Raw genomic sequence first — 16,787 nt, forward strand, 5'->3', positions numbered from 1 at the left:
CACCTACTCTTCCTTCCTCCTCCTACATTTCTTATTCCTTCTTTTAATTTTTGGAAAGATCTCCTTTCCATTTATTTTATATTCATAAGATTAACCCTATACTAAGTAAGGAATTCAACAAATAGTAAGAAGGAAAAAGCACTGTTCCTTAACAATAAAGACAAGGGCTGTAAACAATCATCAAATCTCAATGTCAATTTTACTCATATACATTACATTTTTGTACTCTATTAGTTATCAAAGATCAGGGAAAATATATACTATTTTTATTGGCCTGGCTTATTTCACTAAGTATAATGGTTTCGTAACTGGGTTGTTTGTTTTGTTGTTGAGTTCCTTGATCTCTTTATATATTCTGTTTATTAATCCTTTATCAGTTGCATGTAATTTCTCCCATTCTGTTGGCTGCCTCTTCACTTTGGTGAATGCTTCTTTTGCAGTGCAGAAACTTCTCAATTTGATCAATCTCATTTCTGAAATTTGGCTTTGATTGCCTGTGCTTTCGGGTCTTTTCCAAGAACTCTTTATCTATGCCAATGTCTTGTGGGATTTCCCAAATCTTCTCTAATAATTTGATGGTATCATTTTGTAGATTTAAGTCTTTGATACGTTTTGAGTGGATTTTTGTGTAAGGTGTAAGATAGAGGTCTTGCTTCATACTTCCACATGCAGAGAGCCAGTTTTCCCGGCACCATTTGTTGAAGAGACTGTCCTTGCTCCAGGGATTGATTTTAGCTCCCGTGTGAACTATAAGTTGGTTGTAGACAATGTAGACTTATTTCTAGATTTTCTATTCTATTCTATTGGTCTATCCGTCTGTTTTTTTTTTTTACCAGTACCAGACTGTTTTGATTATAACTTCCCTGTAGTATGTCTCGAAATCAGATATTATGATGGCTCCAGCTTTGTTTTTGTTGTATAAGATTGCTTTAGCTATCTGGGGTCTCCTGTGTTTCCAAATGAAGTTCAGCATTGAAATATTTTTGTATCTGAGAGGAATGTCTTTGGTATTTTGATTTGTATCACATTGAATATGTAAGTTGCTTTCAGTAGTATAGACATTTTCATGACATCTATTCTTCCAATCCATGAACATGGAAGATTTTTCCATTTTTTTGTGTCTTCTATTATTTCTTTAATGTTTTGTAATTCTCCTCCTAAAGATGTTTTATGTCTTTGGTTAGATTTATTCCAAGATATTTAATTTTGTGTAGCTATTTTGAAGGAGACTGATCTTAGAAGTTCTTTCTCAGCTGTGACATTGTCTGGGTATAAAAAGGATAGTGACTTTTTTTTGTTAATTTTATATCTTGCCACTTTACCAAACTCTTTTATGAATTCCAATAGTCTCTCTGTGGAGTCTTTTGGAGCCTCTATATATGGACTCATACCATCTGCAAGTAGGGATAGCTTGATTTACTCTTTTCCAGTTTGTTTTATTTTGATTTCTTTTTCTTGCCTAATGGCTCTGGCTAACACTTCCAGGACTACATTGAATAGCAATGGTGAGAGTGGACATCCTTTTATAGTTCTGGAACTTAGTGAAAATGCTTCCAAGTTTTCCCCATTCAATAGGACATTGGCTGTGGATTTATCATAAATTGCTTTGATTGTGTTGAGGAATGTTCCTTCTATACCCAATTTGCTTAAGATTTTCATCATGAAAGGATGTTGCTTTTTATCAAATGCTTTCTCTGCATTTATTGATATAATTATTTGGTTTTTGTGCTTCAGTTTGTTAATGTGGTGTATCACATTGATTGATTTGTGAATGTTGAACCATCCTTGCATACCAGGGATAAATCCCACTTTGTCCAGGTGGATGATCTTTCTTATTTGCTGCTGGATTCAATCGGCTCTTACTTTGTTGAGGATTTTGTGTCTATGTTCATCAGGGAAATTTGTCTGTAGTTCTCTTTCTATGTTGTATCTTTTTCAGGTTTAGAAATTAAAGTCATCTCAGCATCATTTGTTGAAGTGACTGTCCTTTCTCCCGCATTTTACTTTAGCTCATTTGTCAATGATTTATTGGTTGTAGATGTGTGGGTTGATTTCTGGAGTTTCTATTCTGTTCCATTCTTATACATGTCTATTTTTTGTGCCAGTATCAGGCTGTTTGGATTATATCTTCTATGAAGTATGTCTTGAAATACGTTACTTTGTTGCCTCTTTGTTTTGTTATTTGAAATTGTCTTAGCAATTCAGGGTCTCTTGTGTTTCCATATGAATTTTAGCAGCATTTTTCCTAGATCTGAGAATGCTGTTTGCATTTTGATTGGGATCTCATTGAATCTGTAAATTGTTTTGATAGTATGAATTTTGATATTAATTCTTCTAATCTACAAATATCATTGATTTTTCCATTTTTTTGTGTCCTCCTTTATTTCTTTAATGTTTTGTGTCCAGGAATCATTCTTTTTTTTCTAGATTTTACAATTTGTTGTCATATACTTATTGTAGTAATTCCTGACGATTCTATATTATTTCTGTCTATTGTTAAATCTTTTTAATCTCTGATTTCATTGGTTTGGGTCTTCTCCCTCTTTTTTGGTTGGTTGGGCCAATGGTGTATCAATTTTGTTTATTTTTTTCAAAAAATATCTGTTCATTTTCACTGATCTTTTGTGTTTTTTTTTCTTTCAATTTTGTTATTTCTTCTCTAATTTTTATCATTTCTTTCATCCTAGTACTTTTGGGCTTGGTTTGTTGTTTTTTTTTCCCTAGATCCTTGAGATGCATTGGCATATCATTTTTGATACTTTTCCAATTTCTTGATGTAAGCACTAATTGCTATAAACTTTTAACATTGTTTTTGCTATTTCCCATAATTTTTGATATGTTGTCTTGTCACCTTCTTTCATTTCTAATAAATTTTTGTTTTCCTTTTTGATTTCTTCTCTGATCCTCTGTTCATTCAGGAGTGTGTTGTTCAGTCTTCATGTGTTTGCATATTTTCTAGAGATTTTTAAGTTGTTAATTTCTAGCTTCATTACCCTGTGATCTGAAGACATACATATTATGATTTCAATTTTATAATTTGCTGAAAATTACATTATGGTCTAGTATATTGTCTATCCTAGAGAAAGTTCCATGTACTGATAAACAGAATGTATATTCTTTAACTATGTGGTGAAATGCTCTATAGATATTATTTAGGCCTATTTCTTCCATAGTTTAGATTAGCTCTGCTGTTTCTTTGTTGATTTTCTGCCTAGTGGATCTGTTTGTGGATGAAAATGGAGTGTTGAAGTCTCCCCATTACTATTGAATTGAAGTATATGCTTCCCTTTGGATTCATTAACATTAGTTTCAAATAGCATATTCCTCTGTAGAACTTCCACTGTAATCTTCTTCTCTCCCATGGGAATGCACTTCCTCCACTTTTCTTTTGCTGTTTTCCCCTGGTCATCAATCTTGGAATCCTCTAAGTTAATCTGTACAATTTATTTAAGCTTCATTTTAAACTTGCAAGATACTTGCTATTATGCTCAGTTTACATATAAAGTCGTAAAAAAAGAAAAATTAAAATAATATGTTGAATTATAGAACGCAGAGTTAATATTATACCATGTGTACTCCTGAATGTATCATTGTATTCTTGGAGTCATTGGCTAAACAAAAAGTTTACACAAAATAGAATCAAAAAGAGACTTTTAGTTTGATGAAAAAAATGTGAAACGTAGGGTGAGCATTTGTACATATAGAGGTCTTTGTATAGTTCCCTGACATAGTGCATGGTTATTAAATTTTCTTTCCCTTCCTAGTAACATTCCCCAAATTGGGTGGCATTTTTCTCATGCACATTTTAGAATATTTTCTTTATGTCTTACTGTGGAGAGTCTGACTACAATATGTCATGGTGAAGATCTTTTCTGGTCATATCTGTTAGGAGTTCTCTGTGCTTCCTGTATTTGGGTGTCACAATATTTCTCCAAATTAGGGAATTTTTCTGCTATTATTTCACTGAATATGTCTTTTAATCCATTCTCTCCACACTTTCAGGAACTCCAAAGACACATATGTTTGGTCTTTAAAAGCATGTTTATGTCTTTGCGTAGATCTTACCGCGTTGGATATGACTGATGGCCTGTGTGTTTCCTATACTTAGATATTTGTAGCTGGAGAATTTTCTATTATCTCTTTGAATAAGCTTTCTCCTCCTTTGATCCCCAAAGTCCCAATTAAATCACAATAACTAAGATGCTTATTTTTAGTGATGCCCCAAAGTTCTCACAAACTTTCTTTATTCTTGTTTTCTTTTTCTCTAAGCTTCTATGGGTTGTCTGCAGCTCAGGTAGACTTGAAACCTGAGACTGCTGCAACCAGCTTCAAAAGATGCCATCTGAGATGAGAATCTATCTGATCAACTGGGGTCATGGATCTCCACTTGAAACCAGGGCTGTTCCAGAAGCTCCTTCCTTAGGTATGGGTCTCAGAACAGGAACCATGAAGACTTTTTTGGACTTACAAGAGTGGCTCGAAGATGCTGTCCAATGCTCCACTTTACACAGTATTTTCCCATAGCTAAAGACTTTCTCCTCATTTTCTGCTCAAGAAATGGGTCTAGAGAAATGATGAAGACAATTCCTTGGCCACCCAATCTGATACTAAGCTGTGTCACACATGAGTTTCACAGGTGCAAGGCCCTGCCCAATTTCATGGATGTGTGCCTGTGGCTGCTAGTTAGGAAGGTCAAAACACAAATCCACTCTATCAGAGCACAGGTCTCTGCCTAGTATCAGGGCAGGTATAAAGGTATTTTCTCTTAGTATTGGCCTGGGGACAAGAGACTTTGGGCTTTACCTCGTGCTAGATCTCTATGCAGCAGGCTCAGTAACTGAGCTACAAGGCAAAGCGTTATGTTTACTTCTCCACCCTTCTCCCTATTAGTAAGATCCTTGCTTTGCTGTCTGCTGGAAGCTGAGGGAGGAGTGATGATGGCAGTCCCATGGATGCTTGGTTAAGCAGGCTTCAAAGTCTCTGTCTGCAGATGATGGTCCAGAAGCAGAGGCCATGGGGCCCTGTTCAACACTAGATTTTACCATCGTGGCATGGTACTGGAATCCAAATCTAAAAACTAGTTTTAGTTCTCTGTCCATCTTCCAAGTGGGCCATCAGGTGTCTCAACTACTTAGAGTTGTGGGAACCTGGCACACACAACTCTTTCCTTTCAGCTTTCTTCCGAGAATCTTTTCTTATTTTACTAAAACCAGGAACTATGGTCTATTACTTGATTTCCATAGCCCTGAGAAGGAGATGATATATGACCAGCTATTAAAATTCATGTCTCTATGGGGTGATGATTATCAGGAATCTTACTTAGTTGCCATCTTACTCAACCCTTCCTCTATATTTTTTAATCATTCTTTTAGATTATAACCCTTTTATTTATTAAAAAATAGTCTACTAGAAAATAATATATAGTGTTGTACCAGCAGCAGCCTCACACATCACCTGTTTACTTTGTCTCTTGTTTGCATGATATTATTTTGTGCTTGATTTAATACCAGGTTGTTTTGTTTATCATGACCCCTAAGTGTACAAAATCCATGGCTATTGCCAGTAAAAGGCCACAGTGAGTGACGACCTGGAAATATTAAGGGACACAAGGGTGAAAATCAGTAATGGTTATTGATCACCAATCAGGCATGTCCCATTCTACCATATCTATGATCTTGAAGAATAACAATAAAGTGACAGGAGCTGTTAAAGGATTTGCTTCATTGAAAGCATTGAGACTAACAAATACTGAAAAAGGGTGTATATCAGATGTAAGACAACTTCTAATGACCGTGATTGAAAAGTAGACCGAAAAACATATCCCTCTCAGCACCACAATGATCATGACCAAAGCAAAATTGTTGAAAGAGAAGACTGGACCCAACTATAATGCTGAATTTTCCAATGGCTCTGGTTGGTTTAAATCAGTAAAAAATATTACTAATTATACAGTGAGAAAGTGAGTGATCAGTTTGTGAGTGCTGACTTGAGGGTACATGGAGGATTCTTTGAAATTCTAGCTAAGCTGATTCTAGAGGTAAATTATTTGCCAGAATAATGGATGCTTAAAAGGGATTCCATCCATAAGGAGGTCAAGTCAGGGATTGGTTTCAAGGATGTTAAGGACAAGAAAACATTCATCTTGGAGCAATGTTGCATGCTAGGGATTGAAGCCCTTTTAGATCTCTAACAGTGAGAACTCCAGAACAGTCAAGTTTGTCAATAAACACACTGTCAGTGCACTGCAGCAAAAACAAAGTCTTGGGTGGCACAGCTTCTTTTCCAAAATGCCCTGCTGAGCTGTTATGCCAATGAAATGTAAAATACTGTTAAATAACAACACACCTTTGAAGATTTTGTTTATTTAGGTTTTCATAAGTACATTTCATATAATGTTTGCATAATGAAGAAAGAGCCTACGAGTACATTTTATAGAACACACTCTCATTGTTTGACCATTTCTAGCATAATATGCATATTGTATACATATAAAGGCATATTTAGGCCTGGAAAGCATTGTGACTCTGATGTATAAACAGCCTCTGTCCTTATAGGAGCTGAAAAACATAATTATTTCTTCATAAGATATTAAGTTACTCCTTTTCAAATTGCTCATTTGTGTGGACAGACACATCATGATAAGCTGAATTTCTTTTCCTTAAGATGCATGTGAAGCATATCAGTATGAACTATAGAAAGATGTTTACAGAAGTGACAGTGAAAATAACTGGCAAAAAATCACTGTGTTGCATTTATCCAGTGACAGAGTAATAAATTAAAGCATTTAAAGAAGTTCCCAACTTTTCATTATACACTCATAATGTTGATATCCTGTATTGATTACTTATTGTACATTGATGTTTCTTATTCTCATGAGTTTCCAGAAAAATTCCCAACAGGGCCATAAAGCATACCATATATATATTTTTTTGATAGGCAGAGTTAGACGCAGAGAGAGAGACAGAGAGAAAGGTCTTCCTTCTGTTGGTTCACCCCCAAAATGGCCGCTATGGCCAGCACTGTGCCAATCCGAAGCCAGGTGCTTCTCCTGGTCTCCCATGGGGTGCAGGGCCCAAGCACTTGGGCCATCCTCCACTGCCTTCCCAGGCCACAGCAGAGAGCTGGACTGGAAGAGGAGCAACTAGAACAGAACCGGTGCCCCAACCGGGACTAGAACCCAGGGTGCTGGCGCCACAACCGGAGGATTAGCCTAGTGAGCCACGGCGCTGGTCAGGATACCATATTTTGTTGATTATAAGATGCAATTTTTAAATTCAAACTTCATTTTTATGGAATTTATGCATGATACAGTAGATGATGCATTTAGTATAATGTTCTTTTTTTTGCCATAAAGCTGTTATTAACCAAACAATGTATCATAAAACTGAAAAGTTCTGAAAATAGAGGAAATATGGTAATCATTAGTAAAGCAACCTCTCCTTTTCTTAAAAGCTTCTATGATTCTTCTACCCAAACAGTTTTTTCTACAAGTTTCATCAAACAATGTTTACATAGTGTCTGGGATTTCTTTTAGCATCTATTTTTTGACATTTGTTTTCTATAATGAGAAGTAAGCATGATGTTCAATGTATTTTTCTATAACATATAATAGCTTTATGGTGTTCAAAATAAAAATTAAAACCACTATTAAATATCATCTTACAAGTATAAACATGGCTGTTTTAAAAAACAAAAAATAATATATGCTGGTGAGGAAATGAAAACAAGGGGCCCCTAGCATACTGTTAGTAAGAATGTAGATTCATGGGGCCCAGTGTTTTGGTGTAGTAGGTGAAGCCTCTAGCTGCAATGCTGGCAGCCCATATTGGTGCTGGTTTGAGATTAGGCTGCTCCACTTCCAATCCTGCTCCCTGCTGTTGCACCTGCAAAAGCAGCAGAAGACAGCCCAAGTGGCTGTACCCACATGGGAGACCCAGAAAATGCTCTGTGGAGCTCTGTGGAGCAGCAGGGACTTGACCTGGTGCCCATATGGGATGCCGGGACCACAGGCGGCAGCTTTACCTGTTATGTCACAGTACCAGCCCCTGTTAAATAGATTTTAAAGTCTTGTGTCACAAAAAAATTAACTATGTGAGATGATAGATATGTTAATCTACTTCATTAGAGTAACCATTTTATTATTCACCTGTATCTATTTCCTATAATGTAAGTTATCAATCTTAAATATACAGAATAAAACTTATTTTAATTGATAGAAAATGCACAAATGACATATAAGTCTGTGACTGAAAAATTAAAAATCAGTGTTGCATACTGACCATTCTCAAGAACCAAATATTATTACATGCTTAATAAAAGTAGAAACCAGGATGCTTTCTTTTGAGTTTGCATGTGACAAATGCTGTAGAAGTGTTGCATAAATATGTTATGGAAATGATCAGCTTTGGCATTTGCTTAGTCATTTTATTTCTATACATTTTAGGTGATAGTAAGTAATTTACATATATTCACAATTTTTAAGAAGCAGCTCTTTGGCAAAATCTGATAAATTTCTGAACTTATTTTCTGACAAGTGGTAAAACAGTGTATGTTTAATCAAGATGACTCAGTTTTAACCATAAGTGGTATTGTTAGAAATTCAAGTACATGTTGCCACCATAGGAGTTATGTGGGTCACTGACAACCATCACATTGAACTATATGAAATGCCATTTTTGTAGGTCAGTAAAGTCAAATGTTAGCAATGTAGTATGGTTCAAATTAATAAAATAAATTTTAGAATTATTTTAAGTAAACATTTTATATATGTGATATATAACATGATGTTTTAAACATACATGTACATGATTATTATAGTCAAAGCCTAGTATATTCATTTCCCCACAGTTACCTTTTTTGTGACAATGGTGTCTGAAATAATATCATTAAACTATAATAATTTAATGACTGTCAAAACTTTTTTTTTTTTTACAGAGAATAAACTTTTTGCTTTGCTCTGGTTTTATCAACTAGTGCATAGGGTAGATAAACATTGCATGATTAATCAAGTAAAGGTAATTTGTTCCACTAATTAAAGCTTTCTTATCATAGAACTTTCAGTATGTGAAGAAGACTTAATGTTTAATTGCAAGAATTTAATGAGTTATGAGAATGATAATTTGAAAGTTTGAGTTTTATATTTTCAGTTTTTGTTATGGAATAAACTTCAGTCTGATTTCAAATAATGAAATAAGTTAGAAGTGTGACATCAGTATGCAAATATCCTTAATGGGCTATAATAGCATATACATAATTTCACCTCCCACCATGTAACAGAAATGGTGATGAAAGGTCAATAGCAGCATGGATAGAAGCCCATTTAAATGAAGGGCTATTCATTGCAGCCTTCCATTTTTCCTATATCCTCTTTCTATATTCTCTATCAACTTTCCTTCTAGTGGCCCAAGCTATGATCTTCAATCATCTTCAAATCATCTTTCCTCTCATCCCTCTATATCTGATCATTCATCAAACTCCATCACTTCTACTTCACAAGTATCCATGAAAGCAATGTTTGCCTCATAATTACAACTTTCACATTTTTTGGATCTCATTATGCTAACCAAATTTAGATTTCTGAAATATGAAAAATATTACCCCTTACTTAAAAAGTTATAAGACTCCTCTTGTTTATAGAATCAAATGTAAGTTACTTCTTACTCAAATAAACATAAGAACTTTAAAATAGATCTAATATTCCCTTCTAGCTTCATCATCATTTGTTTTCCAACTGACCATTGTCACAAATATTACTTAAGTCCCCATTAACAGCAAACTCTTCACACTTTCAATACTGTGTGCTTGTATTATTGTAGCTGAATGAATCCAAGTGAATCCAGTGGCAGAAAGCACAAATGTTGACATGCACTTTAAAATTATATATCACAAAACAAAAACAAACTTTTCTTGCTGGTTCATGTCATGGTCTTATGCATGTCAGATACTAGTCAACACATTTGTCTCAGAGCATGTGAGTGCTGTCAATTTTATATGAGATGAGATATTTAAAAGAAAGGGGGTCTAGGATCTATCAAAGGTTTCAATTAGCAAAATTGAAGCTTGTAATGTAGTTATCCTCTAAAGAAACTGGAATGAGCTAGTCTGACCCTGCTTCATTGAAAATAACAGGTGGATTCGTTCTATGTGGTCAGCTTCCCTCACCAATATAGTGTTAATGTCTCAGTTACAAAGCTTAATACTTGAAAACGTGAAACCTCAATCACATGGGTTGTTTTTAAATCCAGCCTTGAGCTATTTTGACCATATTTTTTCTTTGTGACCCACATTATAGTATTTATGCTGAGGTGGCCATTAGGTACAACAGTTGACTCTGCATAGGAGGCGTGCATCCTATATCAGAATGCCTAGGTTTGAGTCCCAGCTCCGCTTCTGATTTCAGCTTCCTAACAGTAAACATCTTGGGAAGCAGCACCTGATTGCTCAAATACCTGGGTCCCTGCCACCCATGTGGGAGACCCAGACTAAGTTCTGGACTCTCTGCTTTGACCTGATCCAATCCTAGCTATTGTGGGTATTTGTGGAGTGAACTAGCAGATGGAAGACCTCTCTGTTTTTCCTCTCTTAAATAAATAAAGATAAATGAACAATATATGCATTCTCCTATCTAGTGAAATAAGCCCCTTTCTTGGCCAAAAACAATAAAAAAAGTCTATACAATAATCTATCTAGACAAGGACTGTATGAGCATCTGGTAGGTCCTATGTAAAACACTGAGTTAGCTGGAGTGTATAAAAATTTGACTTCTACAACGTGGAGCTTGCCTTAGGCCACTTAACTGAAAATTTGAGTTAAAGTAGATCATCATAAAATAATGCATGTTCTTAAACATTTCATTTTCATCCACGCAGCCATCAAAGAACACTGAATTCGTTTCTGTATCTTGTTTATTATCAATAATGCTTCAGTGAACATGTGAGTGAAGATATCTCTTTGGGATGCTGACTTCATTTCCTTTGGATATATCCATAGAAGTAGGATTGGTGTATCATATGGTAGTTCTGTTTTTTAGGTTTTTTTAAGAAACTTCCATAATATTCTCCACAATGGATCTACTAACTCACATTTCCACCAACAGTACATAGCAGTTTCTTTTTCTGTAAGTCTTTGCCAGTGTTTATTTTTTTCTTTTATGATAATAGTCATTCTGAATGTGGAAAGGTGATATCCTATTTTGATTTTTTAAAAAGGTTTATTTTATTTACTTGAAAGGCAGAAGTACAGAGAGAGAGAAAGAGAGAGAGAGAGACAGAGAGAGTGTTCTTGCATCTACTGGTTTACTTCCCAAATGGCTGCAATGGCCAGGGCTGGGCCAGGCCAAAACCAGGAGCCAGAAGCTTCATTTGGGTTTCCAAAGTGGATGCAGGGAAGTTCAAGCATTTGGACTATCTTCTACTGCTTTCCCAGGTGCATCTGCATGGTGCTGGATCAGAAGTGGAGCAGCCAGGACTCAAACCAACGGGATACAAGCACTGCAAGCGGAGGCTGAACTTTCTATGTCACAGCACTGGTTCCTTACTTTAATTTTAATTTCATCTTTTTGGCGATTTGTGATGTTGAGCATTTTTTCATTTATCTGGTGGTCATTTGCATGTCTTCTTTATAATAAAGTTCATTTAGGTTTTGGCCCATTTTTTGGCAGTTGATTACTTTGAGTTCCTTATATATTTTGGATAGTAACACATTATCTGCTATATGGTTGGAAAATGTTTTCTCTAATTAGTAGGTTGCTTTTAATGTTGTTGATTGCTTCCTTTGTTCTGCAGAAGGGTTTTAGTTTGATGTAGTTCCACTTGTTTATTTTCACTTTTTTGTCCTTGCTTTTGATGTCATATCTAAAACATCACTACCAAGACCAATGCCAAGGAGTTCTTTTCTTGAACTCTTCTAGAAGTTTTATTGTTTCAGATACTAAATTTAAAATTTTAATATATTTTAATTAATTTTTGCATATAGTTTAAGATGAGTCAAAGTTCATTCTTCCAATTTTCCAATGCTATTTTGAAGGAACTTTTTTTCCCCCATTGTTCATTATTGGCATTCTTGTTGAAGATTAGTTGACCATATGGATATGTGTGTGGGTTTTCTCCTAAGTTCTATATTCTCTTCTGCTTGTCAATATGTTTTTGTCAATACTATACTTATATGATTATTATGATATGGAAAATATGATATATACAAACAAAATAGACTATTAGTTAATAACACAAGGAAGGGAATACTTATATTTGTAACAATATGTATGGAACTGGAGGACATTATACCAAGTTAAATAAGCTAGACACAGAATGACAAATGCTATATGATTTTAGTAACATGAATTTTAAAAATGTTGAAGTGATGGAAACAGAGTAGAAAGTGGTTAACAGGGACTGGGAGTTGAAGAGAATAAGGAGATGAGGAGTATGAACTTTCAGAGAGAGTGTGAGAAAGTTCTGGGAATCTGTTTTACAGCATAAGTGGTAATGATTGTGCTAATTACTTTGGGGTAAATGTTGCACAATATACACCTATATTTAATTATTACATTGTATACTTTGAATACATACAGTATTTGTGAATTAAATAATTCAAACTTGATAAATTATTTTAACTGAAAATATAGATTTACCTTTATTTCCCAATATGATGATTTGTGATCAAAGCCTTTTCTTTGAGTATGGTGCACTGGTTAGAGTGGTGTGTCACCTTTGCTCCACAAACCATATAGTGTGTCATGTCTAACTTCCAACATTTTATTGCTTTAAAAAAAGATTAACTTAAGAACCACAAACATGCTTTAGTATAAATCTTGTATGAGCCACACCCATATCAATTTGATATTTGAGGTTACTCATTGTTAATTTTCTATTTGAAAGAATTCAGCATTATTTTCATAAAACATTAGGTTTTGCACTTGGGTTTATAAAGAACCAATAAATATGACATAAAACATTTTGAGAACTAATGTTAGTTCTTGGTAAACTCAGAAACAGAAGCAGAAATATATAGAAAATTATAGCATTAAGAATTTTATCAGATCATTTTATAAAGAACAAGGGGAAGATTGATTGATTTTGCAAGTCAGTTAAGTAGATTTTAATTAAGAGAGCTTCCATGTCCTTTCAAATAAATTGGCCTCTAGTCTTACAACTAGCTATGCTATTTGCAACATTACTATGGACTATTTTATTATGACATTGATATTGTTATGAGATATTATGGAGTATCTATTACCCTTTGCAGGGTCTATTTTAGTCCTTTTATTACTTCTTTGTTTCCCCTTTTTTCTTTTTTTGGATGATTTATTCATTTATCTGAAAGTCAGATTTACGGGGGGGGGGGAGACAGAGAAAGAGGTCGTCCATTTGCTGATTCACTCCCCAAATGGCCACAATAGCCAACACTGGGCCTGGACGAAGCCAGGATCCAGGAGTTTCTTCCAGGTTTCCCACGTGGGTAGCGTGGACCCAAGCCTTTGGATCATATTCCATTGCTTTTCTTAGGCCATTAGCAGGGAGCTGAATTGAAAGTCGAGAAACTGGTAGTGGAACCGGCACCCATATGGGTTGCAGGCATCACAGGCAGCCACTTCACCCACTGTGCCACAACGTCAATCCCATGAGCCAATTCTTTAAAAACAAATCTCTGTTTCTGTCTGACTCTCCGTCTCTGTCCCTCTGTCCCTGGTTCTCTGGCTCTGTTTCTGTCTTGCTGTCTCCATATAAATATACATGCGTATCTCAAACAGAAATGTATGTTTATATATGCACACATACATTTTCTTTTGGTTCCATTTTTCTGGACAATCCTCATATATTTCCCCTGACTGAATTTTTGTAAAAAACTTGAAAGCATTGCCATTTATAAACATAAAGCATATCTAATTTCTTGTTACTGATGACTCAACTACTATCTGGAGCTCAATTAATATAAGAGATTTAGAAACATTGAAGAATATAACTAATATAATTGTAATTATTTTATTTAGCTATTGTAAGTGAACCAAAAAAAAAAAAAAAAAAACGTATGTTTGTGGCCATGCCATCTGCAGATGCAAGGATATAATTGTTATATGTTCAAACATATATTTGGTTTTTTTTCTTCAGACTACCTAGTCTGGTATAAAATGGTTTATAAATTTAATTTTAAAACACTTGCACTGAATTTACCTTTGAAATAGTAAAATGTTAATAAAGTGAAAACAAACTAAACAGTGTTGCACTGAAATAGTTAATAGACATAGTGAGCTAGAATTAACGTTCCTCAAAGATAGTCTAATAAAAGCTTTAAAATTTGAAATGGAGACCATCTGGAACTGCTAAGAGAGACTATGTAATTCAAGAAACAATGTAAAAAGTAGATAGTTACAAAATAAATAATTTTAACTCAACGAGCTATCACAGAGTAGAATTAATTTCAAGTGTTCCAAGGAGTGAAATGTTTATTTTTTATAAAAACATAGAAAAGACTGCAGACTATCATTTAACATCTTCTTAAATCTAAAAATAAAGAAAAATTATTATAAAACAAAGATTTATATATTGAATTAGCTAGGAAAGTTAAAATCTGAAACTTTGTCATTATTTTTAACTGCCAACTCAATGCCAGAGATAATACAAATTGGCAAAAAGCATTCTTTATTGAAAACCACTCTGGTACTATGACCAAAGAAACTTAAGGCCTGCGCTGCGGCTCACTTGGCTAATCTTCCAGCTGCGGCGCCAGCACACTGAGTTCTAATCCCGGTTGGGGCACCGGATTCTGTCCTGGTTGCTCCTCTTCCAGTCCAGCTCTCTGCTGTGGCCCAGAAGTGCAGTGGAGGATGGCCCAGGTCCTTGGGCCCTGCAACTGCATGGGAGACCAGGATAAGCACCTGGCTCCTGCCTTCGGATCGGCGCGGTGCACTGGCCACAGTGTGCCAGCCGCAGCGGCCATTGGAAGGTGAACCAACGGCAAAAGGAAGACCTCTCTCTCTCTCTCTCTCTCTCTCTCTCTGCCTCTCCCTCTGTGTAACTCTGACTTTCAAATAAATAGATCTTTAAAAAAAAAAAAAAAAGGTCCCTTGGAATACCCACTCCCGTAAAGCGGTGTCTGTGATCAAATTCCAGCTCCACTTCCTTTTCTAGCTTCCAGCTATTGCACACCCTGGGAGGAAGTGAATGATGGTCAAAGAGTTGTCTCCCTGCTAACCAAGTAGGCGACCAAGACTGAGTTCCTGGCATCTGGCTTTTGCTGGGCCAACCCCTGGATGTTGTAAGCATGTAGGGAGTGAATCAGCAGAGAAGAGGTTTCTCTAGCTCTTTCTCTCTCTCTTTCTCTCTGCTTCATCATCTTCTTCTTTTTTAAAGATTTATTTATTTATTTGAAAGGCAGAGTTGCAGAGACAGAGGTAGAAAGACAGAGAGAGAGAGAGAAAGAGAGAGAGAGATATTCACTTCCCAATTGGCTGCAATGGCTGGAGCTGCACCAATCTGAAGCCAGGAGCCAGGAGCTTCCTCCAAGTCTTTCCACAAGGGTGCAGGGGCCCAAGTACTTGGGCCATCTTCCACTGCTTTCCCAGGCCATACCAGAGAGCTGGATAGGAAGTGGAGCAGCCTGGACTCTAACCAGAGCCCATATTGGTTGCTGGCACTGCAGGTGATGGCTTTACCTACTATACCACAGTGCTGGCCCCTCTCTACTTCTTAAATAAACAAAAATTTAAAAAGAAAATTTATATATAAAGACATTATGGATATATAATTTCTAAGAAGTAATCCTTAAAACAGCTTATGTAATCAACATGAGGGACCTTATTACATGTCATGGCACAGTCATGTGCCAATATTATCAATATTATCAATATTTTCAAACTCATGTTCAAAGATCATTTGGTGCTATGCAAAAACTAAGTAAGATCTCCAATTAGCAAAAGAAAACAGGAAAAACTCAGACAAATTCAACCTTCTAAATTATAGAAATTATTATGTGTAATAAAAGGTCCTGAAGTCTAGCCCAGCAATATTTTAATGAAGATTATCTATGTGGGTGGTGAGATCACAGGTGATTTTCCCATTTGTACTTTTGTGCATAGTTTAAGTTTTCTGTAATAATTATCTGACTTTTATCATCAAAAATATAAAGCTGTTAAAATCCACATTGTAGTACATAATTGCAACAAAAGATTAGGTCTGTTTTTGCTTCAATTGTTTTTTATTATGCTAGTAGAATGAGATTTAAATTGGGTAGGGGAAGAATAAAAGCTACTCCTCCTTCAATAATTTATCTAATGTCTCTTATCATTTCCTGCACACTTTATGCCACTTTAAGCCACCTCAATTCCATCTGGCTAGATAACTAAATGATTATCCAAGTTAGAAAACTGAATCTACTTAGGAAGACGTATTGTGGTTCTGATAATATTGTGATATGATACTGGCACCCTATTGGAAGATTTCTAGACAATGTATTCTTGAAGATGAAGTGCATACACAACAAGATATAAACACTTGTGTAAATAGTGTTAGAAAACATGTAAGAGTGCCAGTATACAATACAGATGTGCATGTTTCTCTGTGTGCTCCCGTATATAGCATTTGAAAATCAAGACTGGTAGCAGAACCATCTGCTGGAGCTGTGAAAAGTTCTCATACTTAGATCTCAAGCGTTTTTTATAATTGCTTTTAGAAGCTCATCAAAAACACAGACTCAGCTACAATATGAGTGAAATTCCTTTCATGATTCTTTCTAAGATATGTTTAATGACCTATTTTACTCCAGGCATTAAAGCCAGGCAGAGAAAAGAAAAA

This window comes from Oryctolagus cuniculus, chromosome X (genome assembly GCF_051225735.1).
Source record: "Oryctolagus cuniculus isolate XC-2025 breed Fujian yellow rabbit chromosome X, ASM5122573v1, whole genome shotgun sequence".
Lineage (NCBI taxonomy): Eukaryota > Metazoa > Chordata > Mammalia > Lagomorpha > Leporidae > Oryctolagus > Oryctolagus cuniculus.